Raw genomic sequence first — 7,060 nt, forward strand, 5'->3', positions numbered from 1 at the left:
CTTTATGATGAAAACTTTAACTTGAGACAAACACACTTCACTTTACAAAAGAGGCACACCTGTCATCATTTGAATGGCTTATGTTAACTTCATGCGGTCTTCTTAATGTTCCTTAGGTATTTCCTTTGGCAAATATTTGATCCTCCCATCAAATTGTTTGTCTTTGTTCAAAAACAGCACCTACAGTAGTTTCGCAGTTTCGTAGCGCGCTACGAAACTGCGAAACTGTTTAAACAGTTTATCTTTTCCTTGAGATTTTCACTGCTCTGCTACTTGATTGCAAAAACTCCTTTTGCTCTTCAATTTTCATTATCCCAAGCACCTCCAGCAGTATACAAAAACAAGGCCATGAGAATACCAGAGACCGTTGCAAACATTAGCATTGAAACAACAACTTTGGCACCAAGTAAAGGCTGATCTGTATACTGACCGAGAATCTTAAATGAGACACCAATTAAAACAGGAGATACAACTGCATAACATGCCCATGCACTGAATAGGAAAATAAGCATCGATCCCAATAGACCTCCAAGAAATACTTCTGGAATAGCTATATCAACCTGCGTAAATGGTTGATGAGCATAAGCTGATACTTCATATAGGCACTGAATAAAAGAAAAGAAACTAATGCAGCAGATCCAATTGCAAAGCCTTTGGTGGTAGCTTTTGTGGTGTTCCCGACTGCATCAAGAAGATCTGTAATTTCTCTTACTCGTTCAGGCTGTTGACTCATTCCCACAATTCCACCTGCATTATCAGCTATTGGCCCAAACATATCCATTGTCAAAATATATGTTGCAGTACTAAGCATTCCCATAGTAGCTACGGCAAGTTTTTTTAATAAAATGTAACATGTATTTATCCTTTTATTATACAAAAATATCAGAATGCCACGTCTTTGTGTGCTGTCAATCTTTGTCCATGTGTGAAGACAAAAGTTCTTCCAAGCTGCCTGACATATTTTGGACTGTAGTAAATGTGTTCACTTTATGACAAAAGTTTAAAGTTGCATTCGAATACATGTTTCCTCCACCTGTATTAACTTTGCTGAAGATTGATAATTTTGAAGGATCCCTTTAAGATATTCCCTTTTCAACATTTCCACTTGCAGTTCATAACTAGTGATTGAGATTGGATTATTTAGCTTCAGCTGCTACGAAACTGTTGTTTTGCCTGAAAAATAGGTCTTGGGACAGAGCTCATAACTTCTCACAGAAAACGTATTTGGAAAAACTGAAGGAGGCTTTTGTAAACCAATCCGTGCTTAACAAAAACCTCTTTTAGTTTTTTGAAACCTTACTCCAGCTGCCCAGAATCGATCCTTGAAGAAGATGTGTAAAACAGGAAATTAAAAACTGCACCTACAGCAGTTTCGTAGCGCAACTTTTAGTCACCCGTTTCTCCCAGCTCATAATCAATTTGAAGAAACTGAAAGAGGTTTTTCTAGTTCATTATGTTAGGAATAAAAATCTCTTTCAGTTTTGAAAATATTCTTTCAGCTGCTCTAAATACCTCCTGGAAGTTGACTACTTAAAACAGAGAAATATGCCTGTAGAAAACATCACCTACAGCAGTTTCGTAGCGCGCTACGAAACTGCTGTGTAATTTCAAAAACACAGCTTACATGCCAAATTCGACTGTCTTGAGCTTCTTTACCTTGAAATGTCCTTCTCATCTACCTTGAAAGTTGAAACTATGCAGAGGCACCATTTTTCAAGGAAAACTTCACAAAGGTAATTCATATCAAAATTTAGGATTACCTTACTTGCCTTGCTTGAGCCTTCAAAGAACTTTTAGGTATGCTGACCTTGAGTTTGCCAAGTGCTTCTTATGCAAGAATTGGTCATGAGAATAACCAAGACCAATTCTCCCTTACCTTACCCTTTTCCTTTGAAATATTTTCAGTGATAACAGTGGCTCCACTTGGGATAGTGTGCCCTTGTGGTACACTAAGAACTTGCAGTTCCAGTGCCTTATAAAATTTATTTGACAAACATCTTCTTTAAGTTCCTTGGGCCTTCACCTCGGGCTTTAGCTGGATGATCATTGTAGGAGAAAGAAAACTACATCTACTGAAAAATGCTCAGTTGACCTTGAGCTTATTTGCATTTACCTACCTACCTACCCTAACAATTTCAACTTCTTTCTGCTCAATCAATATGAAATTTCCAATGTAGCCAATCCTCTGTTTTATCTGATATTTGAGTTTTTTGACTGCATCGGAGTTCAGAGCCACAATGATATTGTGATGACCACTGCCACTGAAATTGCCTCTGATCTTCATAGAAAAACTGAAAAACTTGAGAGTAAAATTCTTCCATGTAGTCAGCTACAGGATCCCAGAATACATGATCAGCTTGATGATTCTTGTAACTTTCAGGTTGTGCAAACTGATCTTCAACAACAGTGTACATCTCCTTAATCGTGAAAGAGAAAGGAAGCAACACTCTCTCCTTGTGTTCTGCCATAGAAAGCTTTTGAAAATAATGATCATGATTATGAAAACTATATGCCTGAATTTGACCTTCTAAACCTTCAATATCTTTCTCAATGTCCTCAGCAACTTCATCCAAAAATCTCATCTTATCCTCTGCCTTGCAGTCAAAGGATTTTAGATACGAGGACAAGGACAAAGAAAAATTTTCATTTGTTTCTCCATTACTATGATCATTATTCCATTGTTTGAAACCTTGAACTGAAAGAGAGTTTGCCACCACCTCTGACCTATCTATCCATTCCTCCAAAAACATAAGCCATAAGTCTTGAAATGACTTAATGGATTTGATAGGAAAGCTTTCAATCCATTGTTTACATTTCCCTTGAAGTGAATCATAGAATAACATAATGCAAACATCCTCATGTTTAACTCTAAGAAGCTCTGAAAATTCGCAAAAATCTGTTATATGCTTCAAAGTTAAACTCAAATCTTCTCCGTTGAATTTTGGACCATTCCTTAGAAAATATGCATCCTTGGGAAAATGATTTGGGAAACCATGAATTCCTGAAAAATATATGCAAGCATACCTTGAAATAAGAATGGTAGCATCTGGGTCCTTCATAACTCCAGTGGAATCACCATGAACCTATGAATTTCGAATTCTTCAACAATGGAGTCGCCAAGGTAGATTGCAGCCTCAAAAACCTTCTGAGCTCCTGCTACCTTCAGAAGTTCAGCTTCATAATTTCGAGAATGAATAGACTTCAGGCTCCCAGCAGACGCACCAAAATGTTATCAGAAAATCAAGCACTGAAAGGCTGCTGATCAGTTAGACTCTGTGTAACTATTTCAAACCAGACTTTTGACTAAGGCTTAGCCTCCTTAGCCTGAGAGGGCTCTCTCAAAGGGTTATTGATTTTAAATATTGATGAGATGGCTAACTCTTGCAAAGTAAATTTAACATATAAATTGGCTGGACAGACCTTACAAAGATTTCCATTGGGCTCATGGAGTTAATCATCATTTCAGCAAACTATAAAACCACTCATTCATAGAAGTCAGGGCATGTAATGTTTAAACACTCAAGACACCTCTCAAATAAACCTCAACTTACAAATACACACAGGAAATCAGAGCAGCAGAGTGAATTCTGAGTGATTGTGTATCTATAAAGCTGTAAAACATAAAGGATAAAACAAAACCACATATATCTTGAGCATCTGAAACAATGTATGAATCCTGAGAAGAAAAAGCAGTCATTTGTATTACTGAAAACAAGTTCTTACATAAGCCAAAATAAACTTTGTTTCTCAAAAACATCCAACCCCCATTACATCAAAGTTTGATCTATATATAGAGATACACCCTTAACTAATTTGAGCTTCCTCCTCCAGCATGAGGGGAGCTCGATGACTGCTACTAATTACCCCTATCTACCATTTAACTAACTCATTAAATACATTAAGTGCTGAACTGGAATTACAAAGAGTCCTAATTAAACTACATCTCTAATTCTATCTTCCTCGTATCATGATCCTTCTGTGCTCTTTGACACCTGTCTCCTTTCAGTTTGGCCGAGATAGCTGAGAAGAGGATGCAATGAACAAGCTAGCTTTGGATACTAAATGCGTTGATGGTTCATTAATATTAGGATAAAACCCCTGTTTTTCCGGTTCCAGTCTTCCACTACCTCTTTGAAAATGTAGCAGCATGTCTCCAGCTCTTTAATATCCCAAAAATGATGAGCATCACCCTATTTCCAAATGTGCTGGAAGCTTCGTTGATGAACATGTGTACAAGCCAAAACAATACTCCTCGTATGCACCTCCTTCCAAACCCTAATAACCGAACATAAAGTGCCTTTATGATGAAAACTTTAACTTGAGACAAACACACTTCACTTTACAAAAGAGGCACACCTGTCATCATTTGAATGGCTTATGTTAACTTCATGCGGTCTTCTTAATGTTCCTTAGGTATTTCCTTTGGCAAATATTTGATCCTCCCATCAAACTGTTTGTCTTTGTTCAAAAACAGCACCTACAGTAGTTTCGCAGTTTCGTAGCGCGCTACGAAACTGCGAAACTGTTTAAACAGTTTATCTTTTCCTTGAGATTTTCACTGCTCTGCTACTTGATTGCAAAAACTCCTTTTGCTCTTCAATTTTCATTATCCCAAGCACCTCCAGCAGTATACAAAAACAAGGCCATGAGAATACCAGAGACCGTTGCAAACATTAGCATTGAAACAACAACTTTGGCACCAAGTAAAGGCTGATCTGTATACTGACCCAGAATCTTAAATGAGACACCAATTAAAACAGGAGATACAACTGCATAACATGCCCATGCACTGAATAGGAAAATAAGCATCGATCCCAATAGACCTCCAAGAAATACCTCTGGAATAGCTATATCAACCTGCGTAAATGGTTGATGAGCATAAGCTGATACTTCATATAGGCACTGAATAAAAGAAAAGAAACTAATGCAGCAGATCCAATTGCAAAGCCTTTGGTGGTAGCTTTTGTGGTGTTCCCGACTGCATCAAGAAGATCTGTAATTTCTCTTACTCGTTCAGGCTGTTGACTCATTCCCACAATTCCACCTGCATTATCAGCTATTGGCCCAAACATATCCATTGTCAAAATATATGCTGCAGTACTAAGCATTCCCATAGTAGCTACGGCAAGTTTTTTTAATAAAATGTAACATGTATTTATCCTTTTATTATACAAAAATATCAGAATGCCACGTCTTTGTGTGCTGTCAACCTTTGTCCATGTGTGAAGACAAAAGTTCTTCCAAGCTGCCTGACATATTTTGGACTGTAGTAAATGTGTTCACTTTATGACAAAAGTTTAAAGTTGCATTTGAATACATGTTTCCTCCACCTGTATTAACTTTGCTGAAGATTGATAATTTTGAAGGATCCCTTGAAGATATTCCCTTTTCAACATTTCCACTTGCAGTTCAAAACTAGTGACTGAGATTGGATTATTTAGCTTCAGCTGCTACGAAACTGTTGTTTTGACTGAAAAATAGGTCTTGGGACAGAGCTCATAACTTCTCACAGAAAACGTATTTGGAAAAACTGAAGGATGCTTTTGTAAACCAATCTGTGCTTAACAAAAACCTCTTTTAGTTTTTTGAAACCTTACTCCAGCTGCCCAGAATCGATCCTTGAAGAAGATGTGTAAAACAGGAAATTAAAAACTGCACCTACAGCAGTTTCGTAGCGCAACTTTTAGTCACCCGTTTCTCCCAGCTCATAATCAATTTGAAGAAACTGAAAGAGGTTTTTCTAGTTCAGTATGTTAGGAATAAAAACCTCTTTCAGTTTTCGAAAATATTCTTTCAGCTGCTCTAAATACCTCCTGGAAGTTGACTACTTAAAACAGAGAAATATGCCTGTAGAAAACATCACCTACAGCAGTTTCGTAGCGCGCTACGAAACTACTGTGTAATTTCAAAAACACAGCTTACATGCCAAATTAGACTGTCTTGAGATTCTTTACCTTGAAATGTCCTTCTCATCTGCCTTGAAAGTTGAAACTATGCAGAGGCACCATTTTTCAAGGAAAACTTCACAAAGGTAATTCATATCAAAATTTAGGATTACCTTACTTGCCTTGCTTGAGCCTTCAAAGAACTTTTAGGTATGCTGACCTTGAGTTTTCCAAGTGCTTCTTATGCAAGAATTGGTCATGAGAATAACCAAGACCAATTCTCCCTTACCTTACCCTTTTCCTTTGAAATATTTTCAGTGATAACAGACATGATGATCGATTGGACATGTTTGGAGGATTTGAAATTATGTTCATTGGCTTTAAATGAGTTTGCAAAGGTTATACAAGCTTAGGAGATGTTTGCAAATGAATATGATCAGGTTTAGGAGGAGCTACAACTGGTGTGACTGAGTTTTGGGCTGAAATTAGAATAACACAGGTTTCCAGTGGACAATAAATGTTATAACACAGGTTCTCAGTGTATTAGGAGCATTAGTAATGCACTTCCCAAAGGGACTACCCATGTTACTCTTTCTAGATTTAGTTTTCCGGATTCTGTGTGCACTCAAGACATTTCCAGTGGCACATACTTTGCTTTTTGCTAATGTTTTTTGGTGAAGAGAGTCAAATTGAGTGAATCATCGTCTAGAAGGTGATCAAGTCAAAGATGATGAGAATTAGTTATGTGTATTGATTTCATCTTTCGTCAATTATAAAATGCTAGAGTGTGAAGTAGAATGGGTTAGACAAAGTGATAGTATATGAGAGAGTTAGCTACATTTTTGTAGAGTTAGAGTGCAGATCAAAGCTTATACTTCGAGCATATTTCAGAGGATGATGGAGCCGAAGTGGATCTATATGTCTAACATATTTTTATTGTATATTGTTTCTCCTAGTTGTTGCTAATATGGAGAGGAGAGATATTGTTGTTTCTTTTGCAATAGAGACTTTAGATCAGACTGTAGATTGTTGATGTGTTTATGTTACCGATATTTTATTGAAGAGATTATTATTGTAGCATAAGTGTATGATTTATGTGTGGCATCTAGATATGTTAGTGATGGATGAGTTTATTAATGTATGCTACTGTTGAGTTATTGGTTTTGATGAGTATA

The 7,060-nt window shown here is 37.0% G+C and overlaps 2 pseudogenes; both read right to left on the bottom strand.

The window, feature by feature from the left end:
• Window positions 1-299: 299 nt before the first annotated feature.
• Window positions 300-817, bottom strand: LOC149252711 (pyrophosphate-energized membrane proton pump 2 pseudogene; annotated as a pseudogene).
• A 3,779-nt stretch (window positions 818-4,596) lies between these two features.
• LOC149252712 (pyrophosphate-energized membrane proton pump 2 pseudogene) lies at window positions 4,597-5,114 on the bottom strand (annotated as a pseudogene).
• Between the last annotated feature and the right edge of the window lie 1,946 nt (window positions 5,115-7,060).

This window comes from Pinus tabuliformis, chromosome 7, assembly GCF_031772625.1.
Source record: "Pinus tabuliformis cultivar Carrire ecotype Pingquan chromosome 7, CPIR1, whole genome shotgun sequence".
Lineage (NCBI taxonomy): Eukaryota > Viridiplantae > Streptophyta > Pinopsida > Pinales > Pinaceae > Pinus > Pinus tabuliformis.